Source organism: Bombina bombina, chromosome 3 (assembly GCF_027579735.1).
Source record: "Bombina bombina isolate aBomBom1 chromosome 3, aBomBom1.pri, whole genome shotgun sequence".
In the NCBI taxonomy this organism is placed as follows: Eukaryota; Metazoa; Chordata; class Amphibia; order Anura; family Bombinatoridae; genus Bombina; species Bombina bombina.
In genome coordinates this window covers 154,110,251-154,129,101 of record NC_069501.1, presented here as the reverse complement: position 1 = coordinate 154,129,101, position 18,851 = coordinate 154,110,251, and positions in this window count along the sequence as shown.

Sequence of the window (18,851 nt, the reverse complement as noted above, 5' to 3'; positions counted from 1 at the left end):
GCCTAAAATCGGTGTTCCATTGGTACATGACTCCTGAGAGAATGGCGCACTCTATCAAAGGAGACTCCAACTTCTGCTATAGAGGGTGTAAGACCAAAGGTACATACATACATATGTGGTGGGAATGCCCCAAAGTTAAAAATATATGGGATCAGACTTCAGACCTCTTATCTAACTTGGTTGGGGACCGAATCATTGTCAGTGCCCCACAAGCTTTACTAAATACTAAAATCCAGGGCTACAACTCCCACATAAACACTTTTTTCAGAATAATCTTCACTACACTTAGGACCTCAATAGCCAAACACTGGAAGACAGGGGTACCAACATGGCCAGAGATTATCAACAAACTTGCCGGAGTGTATGCTATGCATGAGACAGCTGCCCATTTACAAAACAGGATGGACACTTTTGGCAGAATTTGGTTCTATTGGATAATGGAGGGAGCTAATAATGGCCTCTGCTAAACCACATAATAGGGAGAGATGGGGAGGTCACGTTAGACGGGAATCATAGCATAATTAGGGACATGACCGAGATATCCAGAGTTAAGAGATCGAAAGCAGAGAATACAGCAATCTGACAGGTTTATTGCTGTTATTGTTGATTCCACAAATGTTTTTCCCTTTTTTTTTTCTACACATCCCTTTCTGTTTTTCCATGTTTTTTCTGGGTTTTTCCTTTCTTTTTCTTTTTCTTTTTTTTTTTTTTTCTGTATTGTTTTTCATAAAAATGAAGAGTGCAAATGAACTGCCGGAGGCCCAGCTGTAGATTGGGTCCTTTGTTTTTCATTAAACCTTTATATGATATGTAATATTGCTACACCCGATGTGGGGTGGGTCAACGGTGGCCAAGACTTATACTATGTATGTTATTTTATGTTATCACATTTTGCACCCAATAAAAATCATTTCAACTAAAAATGCATGCTCTATCTGAATGATGAAAGAAAAAAAAATGGGTTCACTATCCCTTTAAGATAGATTGTGTGACTGAAGATGATTTGTAAGAATTTTTTGTATTAAACTTTATCAGATTGTAAAATATTTTTTTTTGTAACTACTATATAATTTGTTGACTTTTTAGTCTCCCTTATTTTCTTAAAAAAAAAAAAAAGTTGGCAACAGATGAATAACAAAACTGGACCTTTCAATATTTACCTGTATTCCACCTGTGCACTCCTAAATTGCGATTGAGGCCTTTGTGTCTAACCTCCACAATGGAATTAAACACATAGGTAAGGTTCCACTTAGTAGTTGCAAGTATTGCAGATCTGAAGCAGGAATCTGCCTGTGATTGATAATTACATGTGACAACCACTCCTGATTGGCTCTTGACCATGTTCTTCTCATTAGCTTGAGGCTTATAATTGGGACTTTTGTATATGTTTAATCTCTTTCTGGGAGTTAGACACATAGGGGCCAATTAATTAACTGTCTGTCCGACATGATCTGCTCAGCGGATCATGTCTGACAGACATTGCTGAATGCCGACAGCATACGCTCTCAGCATTTAACATTGCACAAGCAGTTGTGAACTGCTTGTGCAATGCCGCCCCCTGCAGATTCGTAGCCAATCGGCTCTCAGCATTTAACATTGCACAAGCAGTTCACAACTGCTTGTGCAATGTTAAATGCTGAGAGCCGATTGGCTACGGGGGCAGCATTGCACAAGCAGTTCACAACTGCTTGTGCAATGTTAAATGCTGAGAGCCGATTGGCTACGAATCTGCAGGGGGCGGCATTGCACAAGCAGTTCACAACTGCTTGTGCAATGTTAAATGCTGAGAGCGTATGCTGTCGGCATTCAGGCTTGTGCAATGCCGCCCCCTGCAGATTCGTAGCCAATCGGCCGCTAGCAAGGGATGTTATTTATCCAGATCGTATAGTATCGGGTGGATTGATGTCCGCAGCCTTGAGGCAGTGGACCAGTGAAGGAGCAGCGGTCTTAAGACCACTGCTTCTTAACTGCTGTTTCCGGCGAGCCTGAAGGCTCGTGAAAACAGCTACATTAGGGCCGATACGGAGCATGTTAAATCAGCCCCATAGGGGTCAATTCCAATCTTTGTGATCATATTTATTGGCTGTTTATCGTATCATTGTGGAAAGCAGGAAAGTCACCCATATGATGCATGGACACCATTAACTTCGACATCACAATACACCCAACCACATTAAGTTCAATAATGGATGATTCAAGTGCAAAACTACCATTTTCAACATGTCTGCCTGTATTCCAAGAAGATTTCGGATAATTATATTATCTTGCACATGTGTTATCGATGCTTATGTCCCTTTAAAGTGAATGTAAACTTTCAGGAATTAGTGCCGTTTTTTAAAAATACTATTAAAAACAGGGGCACTTTCATTAATGAAAATTTATATTGCAGCGTATTTTTACAAATACTTCCACAACCCACAGCTCCGCTATACTTATGTCACCAATGACGAAATAGGCTTCCTCCAATCATTGCTTCCCCCCAGAGCATCCATTTCATGAGGTCATGCCGTGATTGGAGGAAGCCGGTTTCGTCATTGCTGTGTAAGTACAGCATGAGAAGTGGGCTGGGGGATTGCCGATCCTGCGTCGCTAAGGAGAAGGGTAAGTATTTGTAAAAATACGCTGCAATGTAAACTTTCATGAATGATAATAGTATTTTTAAAAAATGGGCACTAATTCATGAAAATTTAATTCACTTTAAGTGTTAAATATGACAAAAATAATGTTTTTTCAGACTTCAGAGTATGAGTGATTATACAGGAAGAGGGCTGCACAATTTTATTTTTTTATTTCATAATGTGATTCTAATCATTATAGTGTGACATGAAGAACAGACCTCCCATGGTGTGTCATATTTTGCCACAGTGTGACTTTACAACTCTGAAATTAATGTGGTACAAATCAAGGACAGAAAAGAGCATTACATCTGTACAGGAAAAACTGCAAATTCAAATATATCTGTAGAGGAAAATGCATCAAACATACAAGTGCACAAACAACTTGTCGATAAGGCTTGGCTATGGTTGCTTATTCCATTGAATTAATGCTTAATAAAAAAAATTGAAGTTATGTCAGGTGTGATGGTATTTTTATGTTTGTGTAATTTTTGGCACCTTTTGTGAAGATATTTCAACACTGATTAAGTAGTTGGTTGATTGGATATGACCAAGGGCTATTGTTAAAGGAACACTCAGGTCAAATTAAATTTACATGATTCAGATACAACATGTAATTATAAACAACTTTCCAATTTACTTCCACTAAACAAAATGTACACAGTCTTTTATATTTACACTTTTTGAGTCACCAGATCTTACTGAGCATGTGCAAGAATTCACAGACAATACGTATATGCATTTGTGATTGGCTGATTGCTATCACATGGTACAAGGTGAGTGGAAATATACATAACTTTGAAATTTGTTATAAAAAAATCAACTACTCATTTGAAGCTCAGACTAAGTGCTACTGCATTGTCTTATCTTGCATTTGTTGTTTATGCAAATCTAATGTGTTGACTGATCCTTTAAGCCCTAAACACTGCTTGTTACTGTATTTGTTGGACACTGTGAAATAAATATACTAAAGGTCCATTTCAATGTTAAGCAGCTGAAGGCTCTTGAATTTGTTATGTGTGTGTTTGTTCAGTGTGTATGTGAAAGCGAATGTGTGTTCATGTTTATCAGTGTGCTTGTACATATATGTTTATGTAGTTGTATGAGAGTGTTTGTGTGTCTGTATGTGCATGTGTGTGAATGCTTATATATGAGCACATGTGCAAGTACATGTGTATAAATGTGTGTCTTTGTCTTATTATTTTTATCATCATTTTTATTATTGACATTTGTAATGTACCAAAAGATGAGACAGGGGAGGCAAACTGATGTTTTTGTGTGTTTGTTTATAAATATGTGTGTGTGTATTTGTGTATGTGTGTGTGTGTGTGTGCACCCGCACGTGTGTAGACAAAAAGCTTTCTGGAGTTCAGGTCCCTATAACAATTAGGATTTCTCCCAGTATATTTCAGCTAGCAGTAGCAACCATTTTTCCTTCATGTGAACTCCAGAATACACTTACAAACCATTAAAATCCCACCTAAGACCATGCAAACACCAACTGTCAATACAAACCCCACCCCCAGTTTAAATCCCACCCAAGGCCATACAACCCCCAGATCAAGCAAATCTTGTTACCATTGCATCCAAATCCCATTCCCATACTATACGAATCCCATTCTGGGTTACCCAATCCCATGGATTTGTAATATATTGTAGATTTTTTTCCCAGCAAAATGTGACCAAAAATTAACTAAATGTAAAAAAAAACTTATAGTTCCAGGGTCTGTAGAACATGTTAAACATGTATATTATACAACCTTCTTTAAGTTATTGAAGGTTTTAACTTAAAGTGTTTAGTGTACATATGAATATAAAATAATATTAATACTTCTCCAAAAGTTATATTTCCATGTATCATTTGTAATATTTTGTTTGTTTGTTTGTTTAAAACACATGGTTTAGTACAAACTGTGTCATTTAGGGTATTGTTTGTCAGTTGTGTGTGGAAAGTAGGCTATTTTGTGACTATATAAGCGATATAAAAAAGCCATGAAAAAAAAATCAAATTATTAAAGGTTCCCCTCAACATGTAAATATAGGTTTAATGTTACCTCAAGTCTGGGAATTTATACATTTTCATTCCAAACATTAAATGTCTATTTTTTTTATAAGCAATTGTTGTTTTGTTCCACCACATTGGGTTTTGCACCAAAACGGTACCTGTTGTTTGATCAGCTCTAATATAAAGCTTAGTAGATTGTTCTGGGTAGAGTCCCTGACTATAACACAGATTTTTTTTCTCTTTGCATGCTGACCCAAACCCTAATCATACCTACCCATACCCACATAATACAAATCTCACCCCCAAAACATACAACCCTATCCCCAGAACTCACAAATGCCATTGTTTGTTACCCAATACCATCTCTAAGTTCACAAAAACCAACCTCCAAATCACAATTCCATGTCTTTATAGATTACCTATTGCCATTCCGACTAGATGAATTAAACAAAAACGAGTCACCAAACATTTTGATTACACACCTGTATTGGTCTAGGCTGGTATTCTTTAAGATTACATTAAGGTCATAGTAAATCTCCCCTTTATAAAAACAGACACAAAATGTTAGTGATATTTTAGATGGAGTTTAATTCATCAGTTGTAATGAAGTTGCGCTATAACTTACTTTTTAATAAAGATATAAAATTCAAATTCCCCACGCTCCGCTGCCCTCTTCAAAAGTATTTTTTATCTAAGCTAAGGGTTTGAATTGTTCTCCAATCAGCGCTCTAGCTACAACAAAAGTGCCATATGGGGAGAGCGCTGATTGGGGAACCATTCAAACTGTTAGCTCAGAGAAAAATTGACTTTTGAAGAGGGCGGTGGAGCGTGGGGTATTTGAATTTCATATCTATATTAAAAAGTAAGTTATACAGCATCTTCATTACATCTGATAAATTAATATCCATCTAAATTATCACTAACATTCCGTATCTGTGGAGAGTTTACCATCAGTTTAAGCATGATTTAAGCATGATTACAAATGAGCACTTCATAGCAATCTATGCAGTGTAAACATATAAAAAACACAATGAAAGTTTTACAAATTGCACTTTTCTTACTTTATTTAACCCCAAGAGCACACTATACACAACCTAAACTTTATGCCCTTTCTTGAGATGCTTTTATTTCCAGATATGATACATCAGGCAGAATCTGTACCACCAACAATATTGAAAATAGTGGCAGTACTCCGGCTGATTTACAATCTGTCAAAACTAAACCTATGCCTTTATGGTAGAGGCAAATGAGTGCACACTCCATGCTGTTTACTACCCTCTCTTGTTCCAAACCCTCAAATCCTTTAGCATTTACGACACAGCACTTTTATCGTTCTCCTCCTACCTGACTAACCGTACCTTTAGTGGATCCTTCTCTGGTGCAACCCCTGCACCACTTTCTGTTGGGGTACCACAGAGCTCTTATCTTGGTCCTCTTCTCTTCTTAATCTATCTTTCATCTTTAAGATCCTTAATAAAGTCCCACAGGTTATCCTCTTGAACCCACTTATCATGTAAGCCTACCAGTCCAGCTGTTCTGCCTCCATGTAAGGTGATCTACAACAGTGTGACTCTTTACCCATTACATGCAGAGAGAGAAGCAATCTTTACTTCTGATAAATGCAACCATTGCATATTATACCTATGTTTATAGCGCTGCAGAATCTATTGGTGCACTACAAATGATCTATTATAATTAGTTAACATGCAGTGTTCATATGGAGCCATGTTTGCTGTCACTTTAAATGGACAGTAAATTCAAAATAAAATGATAGAGCATTAAATTTCAAACACCTTTCATATTGACTTCTATTATCTAATTTGTTTTATTATCTTGGTAGCCTATGTTAAAAAGCATACTTAGGTAGGTTCAGGAGCGGCAATGCACTATTGAAAGCTAGCTACTAATTGGTGGCAGTGCATATATGCTACTTGTCATTGGTTCACCTGATGTGTTCAGCTAGTTCCCAGTAGTTGCTCCTTAAACAAAGGACACTAAGAGACTGAAGCAAATGTGACAAAGTAAACTAAAAAGTTGTTCAAATTTCTATGCACTGTCTGATTGTCCCTTTAAATACTTTTCTGCATAGAGAATTTGACAGGGGTTTATAGAAGTGAAATTAAGTAAACCTGAATATAGATATGAGGAACAAACCTACAATTAAACAGGTTCAAAGATTGAAAATTGTCAGCTGTGGAGACCCAGTAATTAGCAGATGAGAAAGAAACAGTCTGATCCCTCTCACTATTTAAAATGTTTAAGGTTAGTTCTCAGGTTAATATCTTTGATTCATAAATATTACCTCTTTTTGTCTTGGTGTTAGCACAGCTGAATTTCTTTATCATTTTTTCTTCACACCCACAGCCATTTTGTTATTCCCTTCATTTTTTATTCTGCTTTTCAAGTTCAGCTTTTGTAGCAATTATGAGCATATTCCCTACTGATCTTTTAATCTTTTGTACTTCACTGAAAAGTGAATGCCCTTAAGGAAAAGTCCCCCCATTGTGTCAATATTAAAAGTGCTTACAATATAAGTTAACAAATGAGCCTATTTTAATGAGATGCCTTAACTGCAATAAAAATGCAAAGCATTGTTCTAGCTTCCTACTGAAATTAAGTTAATTAAAAAAAATTAAGTTGTAATGAATGGACCAAATGATGCATTAATTTACATGTGTCAAAAATGTAGGATTTATAATAGCAGCAGATAGGTATGGTTGGAAACAAATACAACAGTCTATGTAGAAAACAAGCTCTATAATTGAAATCAAAGCTGCTTTGAGATAATGGGGGCCTATTTATCATTGTGTGAGACAAATCGGTTCCAAACTTGCAAGCCAGGATTATGGAGATCGGCCAGCATTGGAAGTCCAAAATGTACCCTGCTCCCTGCTGTCACTCGACTAATCACATGAGAGCAAGGGCTATTAATCTGCCACCCTTGAAGTGGAGGAGAGGTTAAAAATCTGCTCTCTTAAAGGGACACTGACCCCAATTTTCTTTCGTGTTTCAGATAGAGCATGCAATTTTAAGCAACTTTCTAATTTACTCCTATTAACAAAGTTTCTTTATTCTCTTGGTATCCTTATTTGAAATGCAAGAATGTAAGTTTAGATGCCGGCCCATTTTTGGTGAACAACCTGGGTTGTTCTTTCTGATTGGTGCAGAAATTCACCCACCAATAAAAAAGTGCTGTCCAGGGGACTGAACAAAAAAAAACTTAGCTTCCTTCTTTTTCAAATAAAGATAGCAAGAGAACAAAGAAAAACTGATAATAGGAGTAAATTAGAAAGTTGCTTAAAATTGCATTCTCTATCTGAATCACGAAAGAAAAAAATTTGGGTTCAGTGTCCCTTTACGACTGATACTTCTTATCTATTGGCTTGTGGAACCCTGAAACCTTAAAGGGAAAGTCAAACTTAAATGTTCCTGATTAAGATAGAGCATGCAATTTTAAGCATCTTTCCAATGTACTTCTAGCATCAATGTAATAGTTCCCTTGGTATTCGTTGGTGAAAGTGACTTTGCCATCTGGCAGCAGTGTTTGCAACAATGTTTATAGCAATGTTATACATAGTTGCAAACTGCTGCCTTAAAGGGACAGTCTGCACCAGAATTTTTATTGTTTTAAAAGATAGATAATCCCTTTATTACCCTTTTTTTTTGCATAGCCAACACAGTTATAATAATATACTTTTAACCTCTGTGATTATCTTGTATCTAAGCCTCTGCAAACTGCCCCTTTTCTCAGTTCTTTTGACAGACTTGCAGTCTAGCCAATCAGTGCCTGCTCCCAGATAACTTCACGTGCACGAGCACAGTGTTATCTATATGAAAAATGTGAACTAACACCCTCTAGTGGTGAAAAACTGTTAAAATGCAATCTGAAAGAGGTGGGCTTCAAGGTCTATGAAATTAGCATATGAAACTCCTAGGTTAAGCTTTCAACTAAGAATACCATAAAAGTAAATTGGAAAATTGTTTAAAATTACATGCTCTATCTGAATCATGAAAGTTTATTTTGGCCTAGACTGTCCCTTTAACTGTCTGCAGTATTCTATTACAGGTGTGTTTGTAACTATGTATAACATTGCTCTAAATATTGTTGCAAACATTGGAGCCATATTGGTAAGGACACGTGAAAGCCCCTGAACTCACCTAGGGTACTGTTAAACCGAGAGAACTAATCAAAATTGATGATAGAAGTAAATGGGAAAGTTTTCTAAAATTGTATGCTCTATAATCCATTTAAATTTCATTTTGGATTTACTTTCCCTTTATTAAAGACCCTCTTCAGTGTAAGACTTCCACTTTCTTGCATTTCATGAGGGATATCATAGCTGTTTTGAAACTTGAAGTAGCAATTTGGAACACCAACTAGCTTTATTTCATCTGGGCCACTGTGATCAGAACGACCCTCTCACATGTTACAGGATAGTCCTAGTTACAGATCTTTGTCCCTGTTCTGTCAGACACATAGTCACTCAGATTAGACCTATAACCCAACCCTCTGTCACATGCCCTCATCAGAATAGACAACGGGTCATGCAGCAATAGATAACAGATCATGTCAGTCACATTCCCACCAAATTCAACCTATAGACCTAAAACATTTCTGTCAACCACACACCCACATTCAGATGTGAACCACGGGTTCTGAAGTGCCTTGTGAGGTTAGGGGTGAATGGAATTCAATATGCAGGAATAGAAATGCAGCAAACCAAAAGTATTTTAAAAGGCTTTAATTATGCAAGAAAACAAAGAATTGCTCAATATTAAGGCAGAAACCAGACGAGAGTCCAGGAACAGGCCAAAGGTCAGGTGCTTTAAGGTCATTTCAGCAACTAGGTAGTGAAGGGGAAAAAAAAAGGTGGATAGGCAGCAAAAGATAACAGATAGATGCAGAAGTGATAACAGTGTTTACTAGTATAGCAAACATGGGAGACACTACATGCACAGGATACCCAGCAGGTAATGTTGGTGAGGCCGCAACTGGATACCTAGGGGTCGATCCGATATAAAGCGTCGCCCGCAAAAGCCGGCGACGCCAATAATTGCGCGGATTTGGTATCCTATATACGGCGTAAGCTAGAAGTTACGCGCGTATATTTCTGCCGTCGCCCGCAGTTTTTTGGGCCATAGGCAGGTATACCAAACCCGCGCAGTTTGGTATCCAATATGCAGCGTAAGGACTTACGTGGCGAAAATGGAGAAAACTTACTCCATTTTCACCTCGCCACAAAAAGCAGCCGTAAGAAGCCTTACGCTGACTATTGGAGCCCCGTAACTCCCTAAACTAGCTGCTAAAATAAACCTAACACCTAACGCATGCGCAATGTCTATCTCCCTGTCAACCGCGATCTGCTAAAATAAACCTAACACCTAACGCATGCGCAATGTCTATCTCCCTGTCAACCGCGATCCCCCCCCCCCCCCGAAATCCCTAATAAAGTTATTACCCCCTAAACCGCCGCTCCCGGACCCCGCCGCCATCTACATAAACTAACCCCCTACTGTGAGCCCCTAAAACCGCCGCCATCTACCTTATCTATCCCGTAATCTGACCCCTTACACCGCCGCCACCTATATAAAAATGATTAACCCCTAATTTAATCTACCTACCCCGCCGCCAGCTATGTTATCTATATTAACCCTAAGTATATTATAGTTAATATAGTTATTACATTATATATATTAACTATATTAACCCTAATTATATTAGGGTTAATATAGTTAATATAGTTACTATAGTATTTATATTAACTATATTAACTCTATCTAACCCTAACACCCCTAACTAAATTTATATTAAATTAATCTAATTAATTTATAAACTAAAATATTCCTATTTAAATCTAAATACTTACCTATAAAATAAACCCTAAGATAGCTACAATATAATTAATAATTACATTGTAGCTATGTTAGGGTTAATATTTATTTTACAGGTAAATAGTTAATTATTTTAACTAGGTATAATAGATATTAAATAGTTATTAACTATTTAATATCTACCTAGTTAAAATAATTACCCAATTACCTGTAAAATAAATCCTAACCTAAGTTACAAATACACCTACACTATCAATAAATTTAATAAACTACAAACATCTATCTAAAAATACAATTAAATTAACTAAACTAAATTACAAAAAAAAACAAACACTAAATTACAAAAAATAAAAAAAAGATTACAAGATTTTTAAGCTAATTACACCTATTCTAAGCCCCCTAATAAAATAATAAACCCCCAAAATAACAAAAATTCCCTGCCCTATTCTAAATTAAACAAATTTCAAAGCTCTTTACCTTACCAGCCCTTAAAAGGGCCTTTTGTGGGGCATGCCCCAAAGAATTCAGCTCTTTTGCATTCAACAAATACAATCCCCCCCCATTACAACCCATCACCCACATACCCCTATTCTAAACCCACCCAAACCCCCCTTAAAAAATCCTAACACTACCCCCCTGAAGATCTCCCTACCTTGTCTTCACCACACCGGGCCGAACTCCTGATCCGATCCGGGCGATGTCGTCCTCCAAGCGGCAAAGAAGAAATCTTCCTCCGGCGATGTCATCCTCCAAGTGGCAAAGAAGAATTCTTCCTCCGGCGAAGTCTTCCTCCAAGCGGCAGCAAAGTCTTCATTCTTCCGGCGGCATCTTCAATCTTCTTTCTTCGCTCCGCCGCCGCGGAGCATCCATCCCGGCCGACTGCTAAACTTGGAATGAGGTACCTTTAAATGACGTCATCCAAGATGGCGTCCGCCGAATTCCGATTGGCTGATAGGATTCTATCAGCCAATCGGAATTAAGTTAAAAAAATCTGATTGGCTGATTGAATCAGCCAATCAGATTCAAGTTCAATCCGATTGGCTGATCCAATCAGCCAATCAGATTGAGCTCGCATTCTATTGGCTGTTCCGATCAGCCAATAGAATGCGAGCTCAATCTGATTGGCTGATTGGATCAGCCAATCGGATTGAACTTGAATCTGATTGGCTGATTCAATCAGCCAATCAGATTTTTTTAACTTAATTCCGATTGGCTGATAGAATCCTATCAGCCAATCGGAATTCGGCGGACGCCATCTTGGATGACGTCATTTAAAGGTACCTCATTCCAAGTTTAGCAGTCGGCCGGGATGGATGCTCCGCGGCGGCGGAGCGAAGAAAGAAGATTGAAGATGCCGCCGGAAGAATGAAGACTTTGCTGCCGCTTGGAGGAAGACGTCGCCGGAGGAAGAATTCTTCTTTGCCGCTTGGAGGACGACATCGCCCGGATCGGATCAGGAGTTCGGCCCGGTGTGGTGAAGACAAGGTAGGGAGATCTTCAGGGGGGTAGAGTTAGGATTTTTTAAGGGGGGTTTGGGTGGGTTTAGAATAGGGGTATGTGGGTGGTGGGTTGTAATGGGGGGGGGGATTGTATTTGTTGAATGCAAAAGAGCTGAATTCTTTGGGGCATGCCCCACAAAAGGCCCTTTTAAGGGCTGGTAAGGTAAAGAGCTTTGAAATTTGTTTAATTTAGAATAGGGCAGGGAATTTTTGTTATTTTGGGGGTTTATTATTTTATTAGGGGGCTTAGAATAGGTGTAATTAGCTTAAAAATCTTGTAATCTTTTTTTTATTTTTTGTAATTTAGTGTTTGTTTTTTTTTGTAATTTAGTTTAGTTAATTTAATTGTATTTTTAGATAGATGTTTGTAGTTTATTAAATTTATTGATAGTGTAGGTGTATTTGTAACTTAGGTTAGGATTTATTTTACAGGTAATTGGGTAATTATTTTAACTAGGTAGATATTAAATAGTTAATAACTATTTAATATCTATTATACCTAGTTAAAATAATTAACTATTTACCTGTAAAATAAATATTAACCCTAACATAGCTATAATGTAATTATTAATTATATTGTAGCTATCTTAGGGTTTATTTTATAGGTAAGTATTTAGATTTAAATAGGAATATTTTAGTTTATAAATTAATTAGATTAATTTAATATAAATTTAGTTAGGGGTGTTAGGGTTAGATAGAGTTAATATAGTTAATATATATAATGTAATAACTATATTAACTATAATATACTTAGGGTTAATATAGATAATATAGCTGGCGGCGGGGTAGGTAGATTAAATTAGGGGTTAATCATTTTAATAGAGATGGCGGCGGTGTAAGGGGCTTACATTAGGGGTTAATAATTTTAATATAGATGGCGGCGGTGTTAGGGGCTCACTTTAGGGGGTTATAGATATAATATAGCTGGCGGCGGGGTACGGGAGCGGCGGTTTAGGGGTTAATAACTTTATTAGGTTGCGGCGGGGTACGGGAGCGGCGGTTTAGGGGTTAATAGCATTTTTATTGTTAGGCTAGTGAGGGGGGATAGCGGATAGAGGGTTAGACAGTGCGGGCTATGTTAGGGAGGCGTGTTAGACAGTGCGGGCTATGTTAGGGAGGCGTGTTAGACAGTGCGGGTGTTTTAAACTTTAGTCAGGTTTTATAGGCGCCGGCAGATTCTAATGTGGCGCAAGTCACTGGCGACGCCAGAAATTTGTACTTACGCAGATTTCTGGACATCGCTGGTTTGTCAGACTTACGGCACGTTAGCATCTGACGGCGACCTATATGGGATGGCTCGAGTTGCGAGCTGAAACTGCGGGCGACGCCGGTTCCCTCGCTTGCGCCGCAAACTGCGATCGATATCGGATCGCGCCCCAGGTAGGTGCAGCAGGTACAGCAGGATTAAGGTAAGCTGCCACTGGTAAAGCAAGCACAGGAGTCTCAGCAGGCATAGGATACACAGTGGGTACTTTTGGCGAGGCTGCCATGGGATACCAGGTAAGTACTGAAGGTATAGCAGGATTCTGGTAAGCTGTCACTGGTACAGCAAGCAAAGGAGACTCCACAGCCACAGGATACCCAGCTGGTACTGTTGGTGAGGCTGCCACGGGGTACCAGGTAGGTGCAGCAAGTACAGCAGGATTCAGGTAAGCTGCCACTAACTGGTACAGCAAGCACAAGAGACTCAGCAGGCACAGGAACAAGGTAAGTAACCAGCTTGAGACTCAGCAGGCACAGGAACAAGGTAGGTAAATGAGCTTGGGACTACGCAGGCACAGGAACAATGTAAGTAAACCAGCTTGGGACTCAGCAGGCACAGGAACAAGGTAAGTATCAATATGAGACTCAACAGACAGAGGAACTAGGTGCATCTCACAATAACTCATCTCAGTGTGATGGGCTGAGTGGATTTATATAGGTCTGCTGAAGACAGACCTTAGCGTTCCACGAGGAGGAATGCAGAAGCAGAAGCCTGTCGTAGGTAGGTAGTTTTCTTACAGTGTCTAATCCTTAGGCATAACCTCTAGGAATGGCTGAAAACAGGATGAGTGGGATGTTTCTTCTTAAAATCTCTGACCAATACCGGTGCATGTGCTTCACATGCTGGTACCCAACACTTTTCTTCAGGATCATATCCTTTTCAATGAATGAGATAATCCAGTCAATCTCTATGAATCCTAGCATTCAATATATTTTCCACTTTATATTCTTCAGACTCATCTATCATAACAGGACCTGGTGTAGGTGGTTTCCAAGATGAAATAGGGTCAGGAGGGGGGCATGTCTGGTCATTAGCCATGTTAGGTGGCATTATCAGACGCTCTTGAATTGATTTAGATAATACGCCAATTATCTGTAGAATTTAACAGCAGTCACAGGAAAAGAGATTACTAATACATACTTTAAAAATGCTAAGCTGCAAATTGTCAACACTGCTGTGTAAATTATTCCAGAGCTCTAATCTGGACCACTAAGGCATTTGGCGGTGGACTGTTTATGAGACCTCAACATTCCCCTCTGGTGATCAGGGTAGGGCAGTCCTATATAGACTGCTGTTTGATCAGAGGTAACAAGGTAACTATAGAGCAAATATCACTTTATCTTCAATATATATATCTAAGAATTAGCTACTACATATTATTGTACCTGAAATATTTCCTTAACACATGATGGATCTGACTATGCAAAATTTTGAAGAAGCTGTCAGCGCGCTGCTTGAGGATCATTTCCTGAAACTCTTCAGGCTGATCAATACTCATTTTTGTGCAAACCCAGTCTCAGACTAGGCTGAGGATCAGGACTGAGATTGGGCATCTGTGACCCTGTAGGATGATCAATTCTTTGTAAATAAATGCATGCACAACTCCAATTACTTATCTAGTAACAGGGACGACGAGGAAAAGACTCCCACTATTTCCACAGAGCAGAAAGATCTGGCACATCTGCAGATAGATCCGCAGGCAACACAAAGAGCTCAGGCAAGGTGAAAGAGGATATTAATCACAGCCTGGTTGCCCAAGTATGGGAAAGTATGCTGACAGCTGAAATCTGTATGAAGACTTATGCTACCCCTACCTGAAGAAGGCAATTACCTATAGGCTTCACACTTGTGCAGAAGTGGTTGAAGAACTTACAAGCCTTGCGGGTACCTGAAGTAACATTTTATCTGCACCTTTTCAGAGTAGGAGAAGTTGTAGGGATTCATATTCTCTACATAGCCATCCTGGAGGAATTTTCCACCTGTAATGGTGGATAGAGTGACCCAAGTTGATTCCTTGTTAAACTATTTGCCAGGAGAATGGGAGTTGGATGATCTGTTACCAGCGGAGATGTGTCCTGGTCCCTTATCAGAGTGTAAGGACTGATCTATAAAGAATATTAATTTCTCCATTTACGTCTCTTCTGAGATGTACCATGTTTAAAGAACAGTACTAGGGCTATACTCTGCCCTTTGCTCTCAACAAATAGACCACTGTTACAAACTGTATGTTTCTTTTTTTCCGGTTTTCCTTATTGTATGACTGTTTAATTCTTAAAGATTTTCTACCCCTGAGGCATTTTCATTTTCTGTTTATTTATATTTTGACCATAAACACCATTCCTGCAGGGGAGCTGTTGTAATTAACCCCTTTGCTTTTACATGTTAATTGTGTATTAAAGTGAAGGTAAACTTTGGTGAATGAAATCCCGTATTTTAAAAATACTATTAAAAACAGTGGCACTTTAATTCATCAAAGTTAACAAAGCAGCCATTTTGTTAAAAAAATTACCTTTTTTTCTTTTCACAGCCAGAGCAGCTTCTCCCACATAGAGATCCTCTATTCAAATGTCAGCAATGACTAATCCGGCTTCCTCCAATCACAGCTTTCCCCCCCAGGATAGTCATTGCCTGAGGCCATGCTGTGATTGGAGGAAGCCAGATTAGTCATTGCTGACGTGTGAAGAGAGGATTTCTAAGTGGGGGAAGCTGCTCTAGCTGTGAAAAGAAAAAAAGGTACGTTTTTTTAACAAAATGGCTGCTTTGTAAACTTTGATGAATGAAAGTGCCCCTGTTTTAATATAATATACCTTCTGATAACTAGTAAATTATTATATTCCTCTAGTTTTCCTCCTCCAAGATATAAAAGAATATTTGGGTCCAATACTGACCCCCCTGATTATTGGGGGGACTTACTAGAAATAAAAGAAGGTTTAATGTATACATGTACATATACAGTGGATATTGAAAAGAATCGCCCCCTTGAAAATAATCACATTTTGTTGCTTTCCAGCCTGAAATATAGACAGACACAGTTTTTGTTTATCCAGTTGTAATTACTCAGTGCAACTTATAACATCCAAGTGAAATATATAACACCAACATGTCAGGCAAAAATAAAGACAATTCAAAAACAGAATCACTGAGTTGGAAAAATTATCAGCCCCTCCTAAAATTACTTGTAAACTCAATCAGGTGTAGCTAATCACCTTCTCAATGGCACACAAGTCATTTGACCTTCAACTGTGATCAGCTTTGGGCATATTGATTAGCTCAGCATGAAAAGAGCTTTCCTGGAGCATCTCAGTCCCTGGTAGTGCAACTGAAGCAAACAATCAACTATGGGTGGCAAAGCACTGTCAAAAGATCTCTGGGGTAATATTGTGGACAGACACAAGTCAGGAGATGGAAACAAGAAAATATCAAAAGCTTTAACAATTCCTAGAAACACAGTGAAGTCTATTATTTAAAGTGGAAGCTATTTGGTACAACACAGACCCTTTCTGGATCAGGATGTTGCTACAAACTTGTGCATGTGACAACAATATCACAATGTGGCTTGTATGTGAGGGTTGCAAGAAAAAAGCCACTCCTCAAGAAAGGCCACATGTAGTCATGACTGAGCTTTGCCATAACACACCTAGGAGATTCTGAGGCCACATTGAAAAAGGTGTTATGGTCAGATGACACTAAAATTGAATTATTTGGCCTCAACAACAACAATATGTCTGGAGGAAATCCAATACAGCTCACCATGCAAATAACATCATACCTACAGTAAAGCATGGAGGTGGTAATATCCTGTTATGGGGGTGTTTCTCTGCAGCAGGCACTGGAACACTTGTCAGGATAGAAGGAATAATGGATGGGGCAAAACACCATCAAATTATTGAGGAAAATCTGCTGCCCTCTGCCAGGAAGTTGTCAATGGGAAGAAGGTTTACTTCCAACATAACAATGACCCAAAGCACACAGCAAAAATGACCACACAGTGGTTGAAGGAGACAAAGGTGAATATCCTTGCATGTCCTAGTCAGAGCCCAGACTTAATATCTGTGGCATGACTTGAAGACTAAATCCCACACTCGGTCACCATCAAATGTAACAAAACTTGAGCAGTTCTGCAAAGAAGAGTGGGCAAATATTGCACAGTCTAGATGTGCAAAGTTAGTAGAGACATATCCCAACAGACTAAAGGTTGTAATTAAAGCAAAAGGGGGTTCAACAAAATACTGACACAAGGGGTGATCCTTTTTCCAACTCAGTGATTCTGTTTTTGAATTGTCTATATCTTTGTCTGACATGTTGGTGTTCTATCTTTCACTTGGATGTTATAAGTTGCACTGAGTAATTACAACTGGATAAACAAAAACTGTGTCTGTCTTTATTTCAGGCTGCAAAGCAACAAAATGTGATTATTTTCAAGGGGGGTGATTCTTTTCAATACCCGCTGTATACTATAGACACGTCTTTTCCCAATTTCATTGATATTATTTTTTCATGTGTATTCTGCCATTAGACTGTTTTTGTTATGTTGCTACAATGAATTGCTACAATAATCATTTTTATTTTAGCCACGTTTACTAATATTATTTACTGACTGGCTGTTTATTCATAGTATTCTAAGACAGTTACTGGACTCATAGTCTTCCTGGTCACTGTAATATTTTATATTTGTATCCATGTTTTTCTCTATATATGACCTGAAAACAACCTGTAAGCCTGATTTGTATTTTCTAAAACCCTCAATAAAAGAAAATATTTAAATAAATAAAAAAAAATATGGTTAGGAATTCAGGTTTGAGGAGAGAGACATGGAAGACTAGATGGATGTGATTGGATGATGGTAACTGAAGGCGTATGGCAACTGGAGAAATTATTTTCTCTATTGTGAAGGGTCCAATAAAGCAAAGACCCAATTTCATGGATGGATGATTTAATCAAAGGTGAGCAGTAGATAGAAATACATTGTCTCCTGGTGGGTATGTCGGGGAAGGATGTCTTTTCTTGTCAGCAAAATCCTTTTTGAGCCATTAGTAATCATTTATTTAGCAGAGAGAAGGTGTTGAGAGCATCCTGGAGATGCTGGTCAGCAACAGGAACACAGCTCAGAACTAGTGAGCTAGATAGCAAAGTTGGGTGGAATCCATATATGCTCTGGAGCTGAGACATCAAGGTTGATCTTTGAATTTGATTATTATAGGTATATTCAGCCATGGTGAGGTATTGAATCAAATCATCTTGTAAGGTGGTTGTATAGCATCTGCGTCATTGCTCCAATGTTATTTTTGTGCTCACTTTGACCATTCTTGTGATGATAAAAAAAACAGTGGTTAAGGCTCTTTGGGTGTGCAATCAATTACAAAAGGCAGTCCAGAACTTTAAAGTGAATTGGGTATCTCTGCTGCCACGGGATACCAGGTAGGTGCAGCAGGTACAGCAGAATTCAAGTAAGCTGCCACTTGTACAGCAAGCACAGGAGACTTAGCAGGTACAGAATATCCAGCAGGTAATGTTGGTGAGGCTGCCACGGGGTACCAAGTAGGTGCAGCAGGTACAGCAGGATTCAGGTAAGCTGCCACTGGTACAGCAAGCATAGGAGACTCTGCAGGCACAAGAACAAGGTTAGTAAACCAGCT